This window comes from Haemorhous mexicanus, chromosome Z (genome assembly GCF_027477595.1).
Source record: "Haemorhous mexicanus isolate bHaeMex1 chromosome Z, bHaeMex1.pri, whole genome shotgun sequence".
Taxonomy (NCBI): domain Eukaryota; kingdom Metazoa; phylum Chordata; class Aves; order Passeriformes; family Fringillidae; genus Haemorhous; species Haemorhous mexicanus.
Genome location: NC_082381.1, coordinates 39,760,930 through 39,779,572, shown reverse-complemented (window position 1 = coordinate 39,779,572; position 18,643 = coordinate 39,760,930).

Genomic DNA, 18,643 nt, shown 5'->3' with positions numbered 1-18,643 from the left:
GTAGGAGTTATCAGTATCATTATTCTTGTCATCCAGATTGGAAACAGAGGCCCAGAGAAGTAAAAAATATTTGGGTGTAATTAATCAGCAGAGGTGGTAATGCAATGTGCATAGTCTGCAGACTTGAACTTGGCCACACCACCTTCCAGTATATTTACTAAACCTCTCAAAAAAATGTTTTTAGCATCTGAAGTGTACATTTGTTTCCCATTTGGTCAGCCTTCCTTCTACCTGTGCATTGGAGGATCTAGGACATGAGGAACAAGGCTGTTATTTACTCTTTTGGGTGGCAACTGCCTACTTCTTCAATTTCTTATGGAGCAAAAATTAGTTCTGCTAGTCAAAGAGAACGGATGTGGCTAAAATAATTAATAATAAGTAATAAATATTTATAGCTATAATGAATTATGTGATGCATAATTGAGTGTGTACTGTATAATACATAATACAACTATGTATTGTAGCTATCTACAATATATAATTTATTTTATACAATTATAATTATATTTAATTATAGTCATTCTGGTAATAGCTCCCCCTCAGTCTATGTACTTTGACTACTCTAGTTTATTATTCAGCCATTTAATCATTGTTGTGTACTCAATATCATTTTAATGCATTTTAAAGGCAATCAAATTTGTGATTTTGCATTTGAGAGTCACTTCTAAAGGACAAAAAGTTCACCCCTCCTATCTTCTGTGGAACTGTTATGAGGGAACAAATTATCTACAGATTTGAAGGCTGCCTGATAACCAATACTTTAACTTCCAGTGTTATTCCCTCCTAATACCAATGGAACAGCAGCTACTACACAATTCTCAGCATGAGAAGTCCAAGGACCTTGTAGCCTTTTCAAATTTTGGAAATTTCCAGGAAAGATGTGGTGGCATGTAATTTTCCTAACATAAATAATTTTAAATTGATTCAACAAGTTTAAACTGAGATTAAAGTGTGCAATATCCAAGTTCCAAGAAACTATGAGAAACTGCACTATGCTTTGCTTGATTGTCTGTAAATGTCCTAAGTCCCTAAGATGTTCTGCTTTCAAATTTATAATGATTTTTAAAAACCCAAATAGGAGGAGGTGTCTGCCATAAACAGTTATTTAAACAGCTGCCATATAGTATTATTTGTCTACAAACAACAACTCAGACTTTTTCACACTCTTGTGCTTAGCACAGAGAGGACGAAATAGTCAAACAAAACTAGCAAGCTCAGGCAAGAAGTCATCAGTCTCAGCACTCTGATATTTGAAGTCTCTCTTGGCACCAAAAGAAAACATGCTGAAGTCAATATACTGCTTTTATGAGTAGAATTTCAACTCCCTCAGACCAACATAGATGATTTTTTGCTGTGCTTTCCAATTTTAGCAGACAAGAGCCTTTCTGATTAACAAGACTTCATTCACTGGAGGACCTAATAGGGCTGTTGCTTGTCTAGTGATAAATTAAGTGGTTATTGATCATTATTTTTTTGTCATGTCTTATAGAGTGCAGATGAAAATCAGTACATATGAAAACTAGTTATCCGTTTCCTTCAATTATATTTACAGCACATTGTGTTGCCTCCAGTGCTGTTTTAAAATAGTCATCTCTCTGACAAAAGCTGCTCTAAACCTGGCTAAAAATGGAAACACAAAAACAGGGAGGAATTGCAATCATTAGGGTTTCTCTTGACATCTTTGGAAGGATGTTCATTCCTTATTCTTTAAGAATTTTTTCTTGAATTTTTATACAAGAATTAGCTATCTCATTATACCACTGCAATCCTGAGGATCGCTGAACTAGCTTCAAATCTTACTGGCTTTCTGACATTTTATTTACACTGATATGGATGGTATTTATGTATGTTTAGCACAATTCAGAATCAGTTTCTTCATCCCTGTGATGAAACAATGCTTTGCTGACTTCTGCCTTTTCTATGCTGCAAACTGTTTCTGTGCAAAAAGCTCCATTGCAAGTGAATTTGTTGTGGGTTTTTTCTCACAGTAGTCTGGGTCTGATATTTATGAGTTTCTTTCTGTTTCTCTGTTCCCAGTTTTCTATGGTACTGGGTCATTATGTAGAAATCAAGTATCAGTTTCCCTGGAAACAACAAGTATGAGGTATTACATAACTTCAGAAGGTGGAAGCTGTAGAAGAGGTGGCTTCAAACCTTTCTAGATTTCTAAATGGAAGCTGGGGATGGAGTTACCATGGTAGACACCGGTACAATTCAAGGACATACAGACTGGTATGACAGACACTGGGACTTAGTCATATGAACCACTTCCAGATAGCTGGACTCCTAAGCCCTTAATCACCCTGGCAGTGCTTTGGTTTCAGCTAACACAGCAAAAGTGCCACATCCCCTCTCTTTAAAGAGAAATGTGGGATTGAAAGAATATCCCGCTTTTTGGTGTGTTTTGTGATTTTTTTTTTTTTAATAGACAATAAAAATATTTGTTCTGACATCCTGGTAGAACAGAAACTTCAGTTTAGCCCTTTTTTGAATGCTTGTTTATTCCTTACATCTCTTCATGAAACTTTTAAATCAAATAAAAGAAAGACAATCTTTTCCTGTTTACAGTATTACAGGAGTTTATCTTGTGCTGTTGGACAGTATCTGTAACACCAAAAGTAAATGGTGGGGAGGAGAGGACTCCCCTGGTAATTAAACATTCAGAGGCCTCATGGGGCAGTTTGCAAGCAATCTGCATTTAAAAAATTGTACTATATCTCATTACCCCTAGGATGGTGGAGAGAGCCCCTAACACAGGAAGAATCATTCTGCTTCTGCACTCATTAAAGCAAAGCATTGAGAAGAATGAATTGGAAGTGCAGAATGTTCTTTAAATTTTTCACAGCATGGTGAAGTGTAGGTTATCAAAAGGCATCACTTACAATGACTTTGAACAAGGCTGCATGACAGAAGGGATAAAGAGGTTCTGTCAGGGACTCCCAACCCCACTCATTTCCTCTGAAGATAGGGTAACATTGGAACCAAACCTTCCAAATCAGCTGCCACTTTGCAAACAATTTTTTTTTTCTACTATGCTTTCTAGAAGAGACGGTATACCAGAGGATCAGCTTTTGTGTGACCTACATGCTGCTGCAGCAATTGTATATTTAATGATTTCTAAGCTTACTTCAAATTATGGGATGTTCTCAATTAACCTGGGAGTAATTTTGACCACTTTACATTTTCTGCCTCAAAATCTCTCAGAATATCATCTTAATCCCATTTTTGTAGCACTGCTGAATTTTGATTTTGCCCTCTCAGACAGCTTCAAGTTTCTTTATAAGTACTCAGTAAGAGTACTTAAAAAGTAAGTACTGATCAGTCTTATGATTCAGAGCATAGAGAGGAAATAACAATGTGACTCAGATCTGATTTGTCTAGGTCCATCTCAAATGGATTCTGAATGTGCCCCTGGCTCTTCAGTTGTCTCTCTGTTACCAATGACAGTGAAATCTTGCCTGCATTAATCTCATAGCTACAACCCCTGCAGTGACACTTAAGGGAGAGTCCAACAGAACCAGATTCCTAGTTAAGACTTCAGTGCCTGAAATAGTAATTGGGTATCCATAATCGTTTGTTTCCTGTTATATAAGAAGAATGCAAACTAAATATAACTTCTTGAGAAAGCATGTAATGACTTGGGACTAGGAAAAAGTAATTGTTCCTATAAGTTATACTAGAAGATATGAGAGGATTTTATACTGTATATGTATGTACAAATACATGTACCCCATATAACCTTACAATATAAATAAATGTTCAGATTTCTTTGATCTTTCATTATTATCATTATTGAAAAGCAATCTGTTTTGAAAACTGATTGATGCTGCTCCAGAATTGCATCATTCATCTGGGTTGCTCAGTTGGATGTGCAAATCACCGCCAGGGTTGGTGATGAATAAATTTCAATTCTGGCACTCTTCTTCTGAAGTGTATTGTCTGAATCACCTTTGGCTTAGATTCTGTAATCCAGTCATTAGAAGACCCTCTGTCTCAAATTGAAGTACATGAACAAAAGCTAAAACAGAAAGCTAAAATGTTGCATGAAGGAAATTGAAACTTGGACATGAGGTAAAAATCTTAATAAGACAGATGTGTGGTAACTTGATTTATTCTAATATGAACAATCATGTTGTACTCCTTTGTTCTGAAAGGATTTTACTACTTTTTTCTGGTTTTGCTACTGTGTCAGAGTAGGCAGTATAGACAAACTCTCACCCATTTTTTCAGAAATGGCACTCCACCATATTTGCAAGTACAGAAGTGTCTTTTTAGGCCAGATATTTGCAAGGTTCATCATGATGATAGGTTTTATCAACTTTGATGATCTTTCCGACAGAAGAAGGACAAGGCATAGATTGTTGTTGTTTACAGAATTATTTCTTTTTAGGAAAAAAAAAGTAAAAATATTGGACCTTAGCTAGATAAATATATTCTTAAAAGCTAATGTTGATTTGTAGATGTTCTACATGGTTATGCCAAGTTTTTTTTAAGTCTGTGTTTCAAAATAAAATACTTTTTTTTTCATTTAGGAGTTTATTTTTTGCCAGTTTTAGTAGAAGCTGAATGACTTGAATGCCATTCTCTTGTCAATTTTTTCCATTACTCACAGCAAACTGGTTTTTTTGTATTTTTGATATTTGTTTTCCTTTAGCCAAGATGGTTTCCTCTTTCCTTGACAATGACAATAAGTTAAAGAGCTGCATAAAAATTACTTGGGCCTATAAAAAGAATCATTTAGAATAATGGCACCATATAAAGGTGCCAATTGCAAGATGTTTGAATGTAGGATACAAATCTTCTCTTCAAAATCCTTTTGATATTTTGACAGTTAAATTTAAGTGAGATAGAAAATGTGTACACAGTTACATAGTTCCTTGTTTGCCTTATCACTTCACCATGGTGGGTGGAAGAAAGAAATTTTAAAAAATAAAATGCCAAAACTTCTGTTTTTAAAATTCTAATATTTTAAAATACCAAGGCTTCTGCAGTAGTAGTGAAGGAAATTAACTAGTGGGTTATTTCTCGGTAGTTCATGCATGTTCTTGGTGTCAGTAATTGAAGTGCTGTACAAGTCACTTCCATTTCATGCTGAAATGGTATATTTCTATTTCTTTATTTTAGAAAGAAAGTTTAAGTTATGCACTTTAGAAGGAAGGTTTAAGTTGTGTGCTTGGAGGTTCAGGTACAGAATAAAGAGCAATTATGTGAAAAAAACTAACATTTCATATTCCTCATACCTTTTCTTTTGCATGGCATTTAGTTAATTGCTCAGTTAGATAACCATGAATAGGTTGTTCACATGCATATCTAGTGTTCTGATTTCTGCAGTTTTTATCAGAATTGTATCTGTCTCAAGATCAGACTAGCTAAAGGAAATGTATTCTTCTGGGGAGCTGAATTAAAGTTAATTTGTTTATTTTTTATTATGGCTTTTGGAAGTGTAAAAGTAATGGGAAGAATGGCCTTTTTTTCCCATCCATGAAAGTAACAAAAGAAATGCATGCATCAGCAGTTCCACTGGTTCAGGCTTCCACCTGTGACTCAAGTGGGCAGCTTCTACTTTTTAGCTTTATTTTTGGTTATCATAAGCAGATTCTTTACATTAATTGATACCACATCATTTGTTTTCAAGATCCTTGAGCAGTTCAAGTCTAAAACACAGTTCTGGAACTTTTTCTAACTGGTGTCTGTAAGTCTTGAGGGAATGTAATATTCCTAGGGAAAATAAAAATAAATTGAACCACTAATCTCAGTCTTATTTCTGTTCAGGTCTTAAAACAAATATTCTTTCCTAGCTTCTTCAGATGACCCACCTGGAGAGACAGGGAATCTTATCTACAAAGTAGTAGTTTCTAAAGGTAGGAATTAGTCCCTTCTTTTTCTTTCTCCTTTTTCCTTTGGCATTTAAAGATCAGCCAAATCATGGCACACAACCCCAAAATCTCTGGTCCTCTTAAAATACAACTTGTGGTACAAAGCAATGAGCCTAGTCATTTTCTTTAGGAGAAACATGAAGAGGAAAAATTTATAGGCTTCTCTCCAGCACATCAGCAGAGATACTGAGCACTTGAAAAATCCCTGGGTGAACACAGACAAAGCACCTCCATGACTAAACTCAGCGCATTAACCAGAGAAATGTATGACTAACTTTCTCTGTCTCATGGAAGTTCTAAAACTCCTGCTCTTGGCAGTACCTGAAAACAAATGTATAGGTTTGCCTTAGTTCATTGAGGGCTGTGTACAGAGAATTACACAACAGCGTGGGTAGTTTTCTGAATCTGGGGCATGTCTTCCTCTCTTCCTGTAGGCAAAATATGTTTCGTAAAGAAGTTATTCTAAGCGCTCAAATGAAGATGTTGCTTCCCCTAAAGCCTCCTATTTACTTAATTTTCCTCCTGACTGTGATTGACCATGGGACAGACTGCTGTGCCTGTCCCAATGAGAAGTTATTGACTACAGGAGGCAGAGTACTGAGTGACTCAGCAGGCAGTACTTTCTGTTCTGCCAAAAGTTTGTCTTTAGAGTGCACAGAGTGTGTCATTCTCCCCAAGCAAGAAAAACAGTAATTTACATTTTATCAATCTCTCCTAGAGCCTTAACCCTGAAACTATCACAGCAATATTCCAGGCAGTATATCAATAAAGAGTTTGGCATCTCTTTAATAATAAAACTGTGTCTCTCTCTAGTTCTGACCTTCATTTCACACATAAAAGTTGGGGTTTTGAAACACTAATTATATATATCTCTCTGTATCTATGCAAACTTGATTCTAATGACATGGACATCATTAAAAAAGGATTAATTTATATTACATACATGACTAATTGGTAGGGATAAAAACTGCTTCACCTTTAATCATGATCAATCCATCTTTAGCATGGATCCATGGCAAGAGACTTTCAAACTGATCTCTATATTTTGATTTTTCTTTTCTTTTATACGGCTTTTAAATGCACATAATGGCATTAGAGTACACACTTTTTTCCAAGCACTGAAATTACCTTTTTCAAATTCACATGTCTACACAAAAGGCTAACATGGCTACAGAAATGATGATTGCAAAATGAAAGAATATTGCAGCCCTTCACAATTTTCTCTGCTTCTTAAACAGGGCTAGTTTAAGAATTGTATTTTTACATTAAACTGTTCTAAGAATTGCATTGCAGTCTGCAGTGAAGACTTTCAAGCAAGCCTCTAAAAATTTAAGTAGAAAACCTATCAGTTCAAAGTGAATGTGTAGTTTTCATGCCGGACATTGGGACTTTGGTTTGTAAACCAGATTAGCCTCAAGAACTCTAATGTTCACTTTTTAAACACCTTTGAACATTGAAGGTGTACCTCCTTTGAAACTTTTCTATCGCTCAAGTTTTTAAACAGCACTAAGTTAGTGAGCAAAAAGGAGGTTTCTTTACTTTGTCCTTTAATGCCTCTAATATACTTACTCAGCTATGTCCTGAGGAATGATAGGAAGGCTAAAAATGCTTCTTTTTGTCTCTTAAGCATATCATAGTTATTAGAAAGACAGTTTTGTGCTAACATTTGGTATGTTAGACCTTGCCAGCCTTTTCAGGCTGAAGCGTCTTGTTACTTTAAAAAATGCTTGTGTCTGTTTTGATGTCCTTTTGAGAGATTTCTATTCTTGCTTTGAAGACAGATTTTTTGGGGAAAAGCACAATGTAAAGAAAATCTCTTATACATTTGACTCTTAAGCTAGAGGATTTTTTTTTTTTGCTTGCATTCAAATATGTACATATATATTAATTAAAGTAATGGGGATTTTTCCTTCATCTTACCTGTTTGATTCTGTTTTAATATAAGAAAATGCTATTTTCTTAATGTGGCCTATATTTTTTAATTGCATTATCTCTAATCCTGATGTAATGACAAAATTCTTCTATGCTCTAATTTTTTTCTTCCTCCTGGCTATAGAGCCCTAGTAAATAATATCCAGAAATAATGGCAACAAGAGTTAGGAACCTAAATAATTTTTTGCTATTATTTAAATACTATTTAATTCAGAGTCCTGCTATGGACTTATTTTTCCTGGATTTAATAAAAATGTTATTTTCATAATCAAATTAATCCTAAATAGTATAAATGGGAATGAAAGAGTTTGAATTCATTTTAAGGACAAAATACTTGCTAACAAATGAGATAAATCTTTGGGAGGAAAGAGGGGTGTCAAATGCCATCTCATGGGCAATAGAATAAAAGCTAATCATTTTAGTTGGATGGAATCTACAGTGATCCTCTAGTCCAAATGCCTGGACAATTGTGGGATGAGAAAATATTAAAACTGAAAGGTTTGGTCATTGTAGTTTAACCCCATCCAGGAACTAAGTACCCCAAACACACCCACTCACTCTCCCGTAATGGGATGGGAGAGAGAATTAGAAGAGTAAAAATGAGAAAACTCATGGGTTGAGATAAAGAAGGCTGAATAGGTAAAGCAAAACCGACACTTGCAAGCAAAGCAAAACAAGGAATTCATGCACCGCATCCCATGGGCAGGCAGGTGTTCAGCCATCTCCAGGAGGTTGGAGCAGTTTGGATGTCTCCCCTAATCTCCACCTTCTCCCCGCTGATATGGTGAGCATGTCATCATGGGATGTAGGACACCCCTTGGGTCAGTTGGGATCAGCTATCCCAGATGTGTCCCCTCCCAGCTCCCTGGGCACCCTCAGCCTCTTCACTGGTGGGGTGGGTGAGGAGCAACAAAGGCCTTGGCTCTGTGTAAGCCCTGCTCAGCGATAACAAAAACAGCACTGTGTTATCAAAACTATTTTCAGCATGATTCCAAAACACAGACCATAATGCCTGCTATGGAGAAAATTAACACTATCCCAGCCAAAGCAAGAATAGAGCACAAAACACCTCTCCAGTAAGCCTGTTCCAGGATTTGATCACCCTCTTGGCAAAAATTGTTTCTTATTTCAAGTCTGAACCTCCCCTGATGCAACTTTGAACCATTTCCACATGTCTCCTAACACCGAATCCTAGAAAGAACAGTTCAGCACCTCCCTCTCCGCTCGCCTTCCTCAGGAACCTGTAGAGAGCAATGTGCTCAGCCTCAGCCTCCTTTTCTGCAAATGAGGCAGTCCAGAGTCCTCAGCCACTCCTTACAGGACAGGCTAGCCAGCCCTTTCATCAGCTTTGCTGGCCTCCTCTGGGCACAATCAGGGACCAGCACGTCCTTCTCAGGTGGGGCAGGCCAGCACACTCAGGTCACACCAGCGCTGGCTACAGCAGGATAATCTTCCCTCTGACTGTATGGCTGTGCTGGGTCTGATGTCCCCAGGATGCAGTTTGCCCTCTCGACTGCCTGGTCACACTGCTGGCTCACAGTGAGCCTGCTGCCAACCAGCAACCCCAGATCCTGCTCTGCAGGGCTCCTCTCCAGCCACTCCCTTCCAGTTTATGCCTGTATACAGAAGGACTGGGCATTACCCATCCCACTCTCCTGATTCTAGTTCACTTAGCATATTACTCCTTCCACCCCCTCATTTGTGTTTTTTCTTTTCACACACAACTCTGAAGCACAGTGCTTATCTATTTTCACATGACACTTTTACCCTGTTACTTTTCTTCATCTAGTTAACCATTTTGTCAAAAAATCATCTACTCTCTAAAATCTTTCTCACAAACCCCATTTTTTATCAACAACAATCTATCATGTCTTTGTATCTACTTCTCAATAAATATAATTATTACTAATCTACTTTAATCTACTTCTCACTTATTATTATTATTAGTAGTAGTAATAATAATAATAATAATAATAATAATAATAGTAGTAGTAGTGTACCATATTGGAAAAACATCTGTCCTCTCAAAATTGTTTTGGTTTGCATCATCCACTTTGTTCTTTTTCTGTGTATCTTCTGTCTCCTAACAAGGCATATGTAACCTGTAAGGATCCTTTTACCCCATAAATATTTATAAACAGTAGCAAAAAATAGCTTAAGCCTGGAGTTAAAACAAGAAGATAAAATTAAATTTAGTCCACTGCAAAGTTATTTACTTTTGCTGCTCCAATTGCTTCCAGTGTTTTCATATCTTCCATTTCGTTCTCTGCATCCTGACATTTTTCCTCCACTGTACCTTGTTCTAGTCCTTTTCTCCTTTTCTCTGTTATTTCCCTTCATTTTTCTTCTCCCTTTCTTCAACCCTACCCAATTTAAAAACTATATTTCCCATTTTTTCACTTGTTTTCTGAATGCACTCTTCCCTCTGCATATTTTGCCTTTATATCCCCTTTCCTGAAAGTTATTCCTTTTCTCTTTCCACCTCTTTTGTTTCAGTTTGGGGTGGTTTTGTGTTTGTTCATTGGTTAGTCTTTTGGTTGGTTGTTGGGTTCTTTTTATGTTTGTTTTTTTATTCAAAACCAACCTAGATCATTCTTATTTACACAACATTATCTCTTTGTGTCACCTCTTTTTCCTACCTCTGCATTACATAAATGTGGGAGCAGTGGAAAGAGTTGATGCTGGGATTCTTAAAACAAGAGGAGAAGTTTGGGCATCATGTCAAACCTCAGTAGAGGGTGGCATATGGATTGCAAGCTTCTATCGATCCAAATTGCAATTTTCCCTTGCAGCTTTGTGTGTAACACACCCTGTGTGTTATTTTCACTTGGCTAAATAACATTAGTTCAGCACTGGAAAGCAAGTTGAAGGCAAGCCTGTGTCCCACCTTCCAGTACTCAAGCATTGCTCCTTGGCTGCAAGGAGCAGGAGGGAAGGAAGATGGACTCTGACTGATAACATCCACTGTTTGCCAGGACCAGGACATTCTGGAGAGCTCTTCAGGGGTGGAAAAACCCTGTCTATGCTGTTCTTTATGTCTCCTCATCCACAGAGTGAATAGGAGTATGGCCTGGCAGGGTAACTGGGGGGAAGATGCTGGTATGAATTCATGCCACCTACAGTGACTTGTTCACTAGAGTTTCAACTGTGTGTGAACACCTCTCAGAAGCTCCCATTTAAGCTACAAAAATGTCAAAATATTTTACTGTGAAAAACATACATGGTTACCAGGGCTGACTGTTTCTGAGTCTTAGCGAACAACTTCTGAAATGAGTTTTCCCTCCTCCTCTCAGCTAGCAGTAAGGATTCATATGTTTTGAGGTGTGAAGGGCTTTTTAAATTTATTTTTTAAAGCTCTACTTTGAAATAAAATTCTTTTCATACAGAGGGATTGATTATTTTCCTAGTGCAGTGAATGATAAAATTACTGTGGACTATGAAAAGGAAGCATAGTCGTCTCTATCTTCAGCTGTGTAATATGTCTGGAATCTATCCATTCTACTACTGAAAAATGAAAGATTTGAAAACATTAACTCATCCAGGAAAAATTGCAAGTGGGAATGAAGAGAAAGTATTGTGATTAGAACAAAATCATCTACTACCATATGCTTTCCCTTCAGAGAAAACAGTTTAGACGCCCATCACATGAAAGAACTCAGATAAGCTTTTCCCTGGAAATTGTCTACTTACATAGTAGCTAGATAAAATAATGTTTATAATTTGTTAGCAGTTCTTCTGTCCCTTAATCTCATTTAATTGATCAAACACTTTTCAGAACTTTAAACAGAAATACTGGCTTCCGATTCATTCTCAGCTTCAGGTGAGAATCAAAGGTGAAAAATTGTGAAAAAAAAATATATTACCTTTTTTCTTTTACTTGTGCTTATTCTTATTCTTAATTTTTTTTCCTATGCACATTATTAATTTTTGTTCTTGGTCCTATTGAACTCTGTTTCTCCCTGTGCCCAAGGCTGTGATCACTTGCTGAAGTATTTGGGGATTGTTAGGAGAAATAAATGCTGAATTTTTTTCAGAGTCATGTTATCAAGGCATCTTGTATTTTAAGGTTAGGTGTTGAAGGAAGTACTGTCTGTGCTTTAAGTTACCTGTGCTTGTTTTGAAGTACTTTGTAATGCAAAAGTTAAAAGCAGTTTTCAGAATCTACTGCAGGCATGCAATGGCTGAAAGCAAAGTACTTGTTCAGAAAAGCCTGTGTGTTTTTATATTTCACACTGGAATCATCCAAACTAGTCCTTTTTTAATTAATCTTTTTAGAATAATAACTGACCCATTTGAGAAAAATAGCCATTATTAATTTAAAGATAGAATTAAATACGTTTTTAACAGCAGTATTTGTTTCCCATGTTACATTCATTGTGAATTGAAAAATATCTAAAATAGCATGACTTTAAAGTCTACCTGGAGGTATACAACTTTGTCTTACGTTTAATAATGTCATTTTCTGTCATGATCATTTTCTCTTTCTTTTTTTTTTGACCCTGTATTAAAACTAGAATCATCCTACAAACATCTGTTAACCTTATATCTTCCTTCAAGTGCCTCTATGATTCTCATGACAGTTTCTAGCAAATGCAAAACTCACAATACTTGTAACTACCTTTTAATTCTCTGATGAGTTCTTTAGAGCTGTCTTTTTGAGCACCCTCACCTGCCAAAGACTTTTTTGTCTTGTGTCACTTTTTCTAATACACCCCTTGCAAGAGTGTATATAAAATGAAAGAGGCTATGCTCTATGGTTTTGGATTGAAGTCCAGCCAAAAAAGTTTGACCTCTTCAGCTTCAAATCAAGTTTGGCAGAGGGTTGTATCTCAAAAACTAGCAATTTCCAATTAATTTTGTGACAAACCTACAAGTAGAGAATGATCCTAATAAAGCCTTCAGTAAAACAGTCTTTAGATAGTACACCTTGTTCTAGTCATCAAACAATGCACTTTTTTGTACCAAATATCTTCACATTCACATACTTAGCATACAGAATCCCTTAGGCAGAGCATTTATTCTCGTTTGATAGGTCTTGTGTGGTAGAATTGAGACCAGCTCTGGATACAGTTAAAATTTCAAAGTAACCTTTTTTCACTCATATTTTGCCAAAATGAAAATTCTTATTTTCATCACACTTCAGTCAAAACAAAATTCTGTTATTTAACTCAGGAGGAAAATTATTTTAGGGAAAGCCTACCTGACTTACAACATAAATAGGGAGGATAGCTCAAGTGTGTTTATAATCCCATAAGCAATTCAGTTTGACCAAAAGCAAACTTCACTGCTCCTCTTTCTTCCCTTAGGATGTCTGTCAATTATGTTAAACTGAATTCATTTTAATCCTGTGACTTGAATAAAGATAGCTAGTACCAAACCATGTTACTCATGTGAAATGGAGAAAAGCACTCTTGTTTTTCAAGAAGCAATCATTACCCTACCAGTTGTATCTCATTGAATCTGAAAGAGCTTTTATTATTGTAATTATATTCTGATTGAATTTTTCTGGTATCTATGATTATAGTAATGCAGCTTTTATTTTCTTTTAAACCATAGATTTCATAATGACATATACAATGGCTGGCACAAAAAAAAAACAGTAATCAAAAAAAGTTGGCGTGTTTTTACTCTCTCTCTTTGAAGGGAAAACATTTGTTAATCAGAAAACAGCAAAGCATAGTACATTGTCTTGAAATCTTGCATTGTGGTTTGAAATCAAGCCAATTTGGGAAAGTGGATTTCATAACAGAAATCTCCCTGTACCTTGGCTTGTTTTATTTCCCTGCTCTGCCAAGCAAAAGTCAAAGGTCTTATAATTCATGTTTCATGGTTTGCAGTATAGTATGTATTATTATATACTATACTATATTCTTTTATATTATATATCTAATATATTATATTATTTTATATATAGTACTTATTAGTTAATGGCATCCCTTTCCAGATCAAAAAAAAAAAAAACAAAAAAAACTGTGATCTAGTTCTGGGTAACTATGCTTCCCATAATCTTTGTGAGGAATCAAAGCAATAATGGCAATTATCTGAAGTAAAAATACATGAAACAAAAAAAATGTAATTAACAATCAAAATACTAAATACTAAATAGAGTAGAGTAGACTAGACTAGACTATACTAGGCTAGTTTTCACTAGATTGACTATTTTGGTTGGAAGAACCTACAATGGTAGTTCAGTCCAACTGCCTGACCACTTCGCGGCTGACCACAAGTTAAAATATGCTTTGAAGATATTGCTCAAATACCTCTTAAACACTGAGAGCCTTGGGGCATTGTCTACTTATTGAGGAAGCCTTTTGCAGTATCTGACCATGCTCTCAGTAAAGAAGTGCTTCCTGATGTCAAGTCCAAACCTTCAAACCTGCCCTGACACAACTCTGAGACATTCCCAGCCTGTTATTACTGGATCCAAGAGCAAAGAGCTCATCACCTTCCCCCCCCCAATTCCTCTTCCTCAGGAAGCTGTAGAGAGCCTTCATTTCTCCAGACTAGACAAACTGGAGCTGCATCTCACAGGACAAAACTTCCAGCTCTGTCATCAGCTTTGTTGCCTTCCTCCTGGCATAAAAAACACGATCTTATTTTGTTGAAACCTTTTGCTCATCATGTGATCCTGTCTTCATCAAAGAAATGTAAAAATTGCTTAAACAGCAGATTTGACTTTCCCTTTTTTAATGACTTATCAAAATCTAGAGATACCTTTCTGCAAGGAGCATTTCTGGATAATTTTACCTAGTCCAGCTAAGATTTGTTCCATTGCTATGAAATACAGCATAGCATGTTTAGATAATAATGCAATGACCTACAAAAATACAGTGGAAGGTATTGATGCAAATTCTTCAAGGTATGGAGTAAATTATAGAATCATCTGGATCTAAACATCTGAATTTCATATGTAGATGCTTTTTTACACCCACAGTCTATGTTTTTCATTAAAATCTGCATTTATATCTCTGCCTATTTATTAAATCTTACAAGTCTGCTTTCTTTTTTTGCTTCATATTGAAATATTGAAGATTTTCCTTCTCAAAGTAATTTTTGCAGGTATAGTCCATAGGGCCATCAGGGCAAGTGCAGCACCATGTTATTTATGTATTATCATTTCTACAGCATTTGAAGATTTACCGATATCTTCCTAGGCAAAGAAATAAAAACTTTCCTGAGCTTGGGTGGACCTAGAGAACATCCTTCAAAAATTTGATCCTGCTTGTGAAGTAAACAACATGTGTACAGAGGTTCATAATGAAGTTATACAAGGAATAAGCTGCCAGACCTTGAAAACAAGAGAAAATGGTAGGAACAGAGATAACAGAACATGTCTGTTTATTGTTTTTTTCTGTGGGATTTTGCCCTCAAATACAATTTCAGGGAGGACTTGTGCAGTTTTCACATTAGAAAACTGCACGTTTTCTTTCTGCCACACCCCTATGAAATTAACCTGCAAGGCAAGGACTATCACATCCTCAAATATCCCAAGATAACCATTTCTGATGGCTAGACTGGAATAACTGAAACCTGAGTTTACTCCTCTGGTTTATTTTCAAACATTAACCCTTCACATCTGCAGTGTTAAATCTCTTTCTTATGAACATATTTTAAATGCATGTTAAGGTTAGCACTTGTGCTACTGTTTTTGGCATAGTGCAGCTTGAAAATGTAAACCTGTGAAAGATTCTCTGGCCTCATGAAGCACAGCAACATCATATGAAATTGTGAGTGTAGCATTAAATTTGGGTTCATTTTATTAAAATTTTGATCAAGTGTCATCGACAGGAAACTTGGTTTATTTGATCTGAAAATATGTTGAAACAACAAAAAGACTATTGATATAAAGCAGATGATTCTTCAGTGATTGTTCCACATCTGGAGTATCCTAGATGGCTCCTGCATGAAGCTGATGTCAGCAGAACCACAACTTTTAAGAACAAGACATATGCAAGAGCAAGGAAATTATCAGCCACCTGATTTTGCAATAAACATACTTTCCATTAGACGACATAAACAATGGAGTTGTAGCACGGCAAACTGGCAAACCTAGGGAGTTGTTTATCAAGAACCCAAAAATCATATCTGCCTGTGTTCATCAGTTTAATGGATGACATAGAGACTCCAAACTCTAATGCTTCTTTGGAGTCTGAATTGTGTAAGGGAACAGTAGCTGAGAAGTTGATGCGGCATCTTGTTATAATCTAAATAGTGAGAGAGGCCTCTGCCCAAATTAAGATCCAAACAACATCATATGCTGAAGTCAATAGTATGGACCCTATTTAATAGTCAATGTGAAGTAGCAAGGAAGAAACAAAAAAGGGGATGGGGAGAGAGGGAGAGGAGGAAGAGAGTGAAAGAGGAGGGAAGGAGAGAAAAAGGAGGAGGAGGCAGTGCGGAGAGGAAGAGACAAGTGGATCCATCATCATCCCATTGATCCTTCTTCACCCTGGGGTTCTGGGTTGTGGAGGTCCCAGAGTCGTTCTTCTGGGGCACCACCTTTGTACAGTCCAAGTTCTGCATCCACGGGGTGATCACAGATGTTGGAGTGAAACTTGGAGTATCATATGCTTGAGCAGATGCTTTCTTTCCCACAGCCTGTCACATTATTGCATTATAATATGCATTGTAATGCATTAACTAAGGTGTGGTAACCAGATTTCACCTCACTAGGGCTGGAACTAACACCTTCCTGTCACGGATTTCTCCCTTCTGTGCTTACCTCAAATTCCCACTGTAGTGGCTCTTCTCATGGAAAGTTCTGTGGCCTTGACAGTCTTTTGAGACAGGCAGCTGTGCTCTTTAAAGTCCTAATGGACCTGTGTACAATAAGCAGCTCCTCTCTGCTGCTATCCTGTGTGTATCATATGAAAAACTGACAATATTAACACATAAATCCAGTGCTCTCCTTACATCAAATCAATTTAAACAGAGAAAAGATTGCATTTACTATGAAATAAAGTAAGCATAGTGTGGTATTAATCATTTTGCTAGGCAGTTATGTTCTTAAAATCTTTGAATAGAAATATTAAGATAAACACATTTTTTTCCCTGAATAGAATGCATTTTGATCTCTAAGTTCTCAAATTAAAATAAGAATAATTTATTTTGTATATTCTCAAGGCACAGTTAAAGATCATGGAACATTTAGGTACTATGGATAATTCAGACATATATCTGTTAATGCTATTTTTTAAAATATTGGTTTGCTTCCTGCCACATGAACTGTAAAAATGGAAATGTCTCTAAATAATGTATTTTGATGCATATTTTTTCATACTTGAGATGCTGAAGGTGAAGGCTGAAGAACTTGCAATATGCAATTTTGCATTCTGTTCATGCCTTGCAATACTTGTTCTCATATATGCTTGAGGATGAATGCAGGTCTGCACACTGTACTGAGCAGACAATAGAGCAGGAGGAAATTCTGTGCCTTGAAATCAGACACAGCTGGAGCATTTGGTTTGGTTGTGCTGAGGCACCCTGACCTAGAAAATATTTTATTATAATTTCTTAATACTTTAAATTATATAAATACTTTAACTATCCTGTCTGTGAAAAATCAGTCCTGTGCAGAACTATATCACTGTACAAGCAGGCATCACTATGAAATCATCAAGGTATAGATAAAAGCTTTTTATATCACACAAAGGAGCTAGTCTGTCTATCTTTTTTCTTATTCCATTGTGACTCTCTTGACATTTGAGGCATTATTCCATATTTACACTAGTGAGCCATGATCACAAGTGAGTGTCCATCAGGAGTTAAAGCCAAACTGTGGAGGGAAAAGTGCTCCTTTGAAGGGAGCATATAAGCAATTCTTCATTAAAATGTATTACTTAAAAAACAGTTAAGTGAGTAGAGTTAGACAGAATGTTATTGTACTTTAAATCTCTGGAGGAAAGGTGATTAGATGCAGCTGCTATTTTTTCCATAATAAATTTGAATAGAATATTTTACTTGCACACGCTGCAGAAGCTGAGCACAAATTGCCTCACTAAGCTCTATTATTCTAAGGAACAGCAAGAATAACAAGTTGAGACACTGATGAACTCAGAGAAATCCGAATAACATAGTAGCACTCAAGAAGTATCAATAGCATAATGTCTGACACTGGGGACAAACATTCTGAGGATACAAGAAATTACAAGTATGGGTTTTCAAAAGCAGGTCTGAAGATGGGAGATTTTCAGGACCACTTCTCTAGGGAAGTCAAATGCGCCTGCAGGGGTAAGAAATCTTGTCAATAAAAGGCTGAGGGATTTTGTCTCTCAGATATTGCTATTCCATGTAAAAATGGGGGGAGGCTAAGCAGGAGGAGTGATTTCTATTTTCGCAAACAAAGAACATGGTATGGGGATATTTATGATACTTAGATGGTTATATCTCAAGGTTGGAGTGCAACCTTGTTTCCTGCTTAAAGCTCAAGAGAGCTTGATGCGTGAGAAAACTTCAGGGAGGAGGGTGAAATACTAACAAGAAGTGTTCCCTAGCTGGCCTTGTTATATCACAGCACAATATAGTAAATGCTGTTGCAAAGGGTTCCAGACGCACACACAAAAAATACAGTCTTTATTGAGAAGTGTTAAGAGTGCCCAAAGAGGATTTTTTTTTCTTTAAAAAGATTCTTTTTGTCTGCATTTGGTGAAGTCTGCTGGATTTGCAACACTTACACCAAAAGTCCTCTTTCAAGAGAACAAGCAGCCTGCTCCTTTTGTTGAATGATAGGCCCTTAAGCTTTTAGGGCTTAGCTCTTCTGTCAGGTTTCAGTCCTTTCTTCTGAAATTGCCCAGCAGGATTCAGCTGGACTGAGAACACCAGCTTAAATCATATAC